The following is a 2668-nucleotide window of genomic DNA, read 5'->3' on the forward strand; positions in this document are numbered from 1 at the left end:
GGCTCGCAGAGGGCGGAGTGCGGCCAGGGGCGGAGCGGGACCGTCACGGGGAGGGGGTCGAGCGTCTCTGGCCCTTGGTCCCGGGTGGCTCGGCCCGGCGGCCGCTTTGTGGGGTTCTAGCCGCTTCTAGCAGCCCCCGTTCCTGCGGAGCCTGGTCTTCCCGGAGATTCCAGGGTCGGGTGCTTGGTAACCGCCTGTTCCGTCACGGCGGCCGCAGGAGGGTCCAGTGGAGGACGGGGACGAAGGACGGCGCGACGGCCGAGCGGGGGACGCGAGCTGGGCAGAGGTCATTTAGATAGGGACTTTTTAAAAAAATACATATTTATTGACTTCAGAGAGGAAGGGAGAGGGAGCGAAAGAAACATCAATGAGAGAGAATCATTGACGGCTGCCTCCCGCAGGCCCCCTACTGGGGACGGAGCCGGCAACTCTGGCACATGCGCCTGCCTGGAATCCTACCGGGATCCTTCAGTCCCCCGGTCCTGGCTCTACCCATTGGACCACACCAGCCAGAGCAGGGGGTCTTTTCAAGACACCGGGAGGAGGGGGCCGGAATGGAGGCGCTGCCGTCGGTGGTGCCACCGCCGCTAGGAGCCAGGGCCTGACGCGGCCCATGGGCAGCCAAAGGAGACCGGCTCCTAAGACAGTGACGCCCCCAACGCCTTCTGACCAGGGTTGGGTTTGGAAAGCGGGTTGGCGATGGTGATGGGTCCATTCTGCCAGCGCGGCCACCACTCGGAGTGCCCAGACTCGGCCCCACGGAGGGAGGGACCTGGGGGGCTCCGGGGCCCCAGCCTCGGCCAGCCCGCTGGCCAGCATGACCTGGGTTGAGTAGCAGGCGTGATATGTGAGGGCTTCCTGGGCCATCACAGGGGGAGCCAAGTTCAGGATGAAATTAGTGTCTTTTCTATCTTTGGTAACTAGCGTTCTGAAGTATGCAAGGCCTCTCACAGCTGAACCTGGTTGAACCGGGTTTTAACCTCAATATCTTGCTTCCCCAGCTGGGAGCTTGTGCCGCATGGCGGGTGACACCTACGGGGGTTTTCCAGGGAGGGAGGTTCCTGGGATGAGGGCCTTTCAGTGCTGAAATGGGGCCATGCCCGCTGGGACCCTGGCACCACTGGCAGGATAAATAGTGCCTGTCTCCTCCTGAAGCATCAATTTAACTCTAAGATCCTAGGAGTTCGATTTATGTAAATACATCTTCTTGATTTTAGAGGAAAAGAGAAACATTGATTTGTTGTTCAACTTATTTATGCATTCATTGGTTGGTTTTTTATGTGCCCTGATTGGGGATCGAACCCACCACCTTGGCATAGCAGGAGGACGCTCTAACCAACTGAGTTACCCAACGAGGGCCGATAAATATATTTTTTTTAAATATATTTTATTGATTTTTTACAGAGAGGAAGGGAGAGAGATAGAGAGTTAGAAACATCGATGAGAGAGAGACATCGATCAGCTGCCTCCTGCACATCTCCCACTGGGGAGGTGCCTGCAACCCAGGTACATGCCCTTGACCGGAATCGAACCTGGGACCTTTCAGTCCGCAGGCCGACGCTCCATCCACTGAGCCAAACCGGTTTCGGCAGTATTTTTAAAATATTAATACCAAGAGGTATTATTCCAAATGCACAATTTGCATAAATTTTGAGAGAAGATAACCTCGAGGACATGCCTTGTTCTTTCTTCAATCTACGCTCAGTGCAGTGGGTGGGAATTCAAGCAGCACTGCTCTGATGTCCCAAACTCTCAGCATGTCTCTCCTCTCCTAGTGTAAGGGAGGAGTGCAGGGGCTCCTCTGCGGATGCAGTGCCTCCACCTCCACTCTCCGGGGCACCTAGCAAGTTACTCAGTCCCTGTAATGTGCTGGAACCCATCTTTGGCTGGTGTAAATGATCAGGTGCGAGAGTGGACGTGCTATATCCCAGCTCCCCTTCATCTTTCAGTTTGTACTAACCTCACCTGAAGGACTAAAACAGCTATGTCATTTTCAAACCTGGTTTTGTCACAGCAGTCCCCTGGGAAGTTCTGTCAAATTAGCAGCAGTTCACTCAGCTGCAAAGCAAGGTTGTCAATTACACAGAAGAAAACTAGTCTGACAGTAAAGCACCAAACAACTTGAGGGGCTACGGATGTCCAAATCAGCTGCCTCCAAAACCCACCCTCTTCACGTGCGGCATCACAAAGCCAGTTTAGCTTACCCCACGGGAGAGCTCGGGGATACGTGAGTGTGTGGACTCCTCAGAAGGTGCCAGCCCAGTACGGGCACTCTGCCAGGAATGCAGGGAGCGGGGGAGGCAACGGATGAATACTTACTTTTCAGCAACTAGCCTTTAAACAAAACTCTGAGTGGCCTTGCTGAATGGTCATTACAGATGTTGAATTGTGACAGTCAGCCGCAACCTCCAAATGCAGTATTTAATACAAGAGACAGAATATCAAACTATATTTACTGTTTACAGTAGTAAAGGACAACAAAGAATGTACAAATTGTGAACAAACAGCAGAGCCAGCAGACACCACATCCACACCCCAACAGCAAAACCAAAGGAAAGGCAAGATTCCGGGCAAGCAAGAGATGATGGTCCAGGTCGCACTGTCCGGGTACCAGGAGGCAGAGCAGGGCCCTCAGGCAGCAGGGGTTCCATACAGAAGGGCAGGAGGA

Source organism: Myotis davidii, unplaced genomic scaffold, assembly GCF_000327345.1.
Source record: "Myotis davidii unplaced genomic scaffold, ASM32734v1 scaffold1476, whole genome shotgun sequence".
In the NCBI taxonomy this organism is placed as follows: Eukaryota; Metazoa; Chordata; class Mammalia; order Chiroptera; family Vespertilionidae; genus Myotis; species Myotis davidii.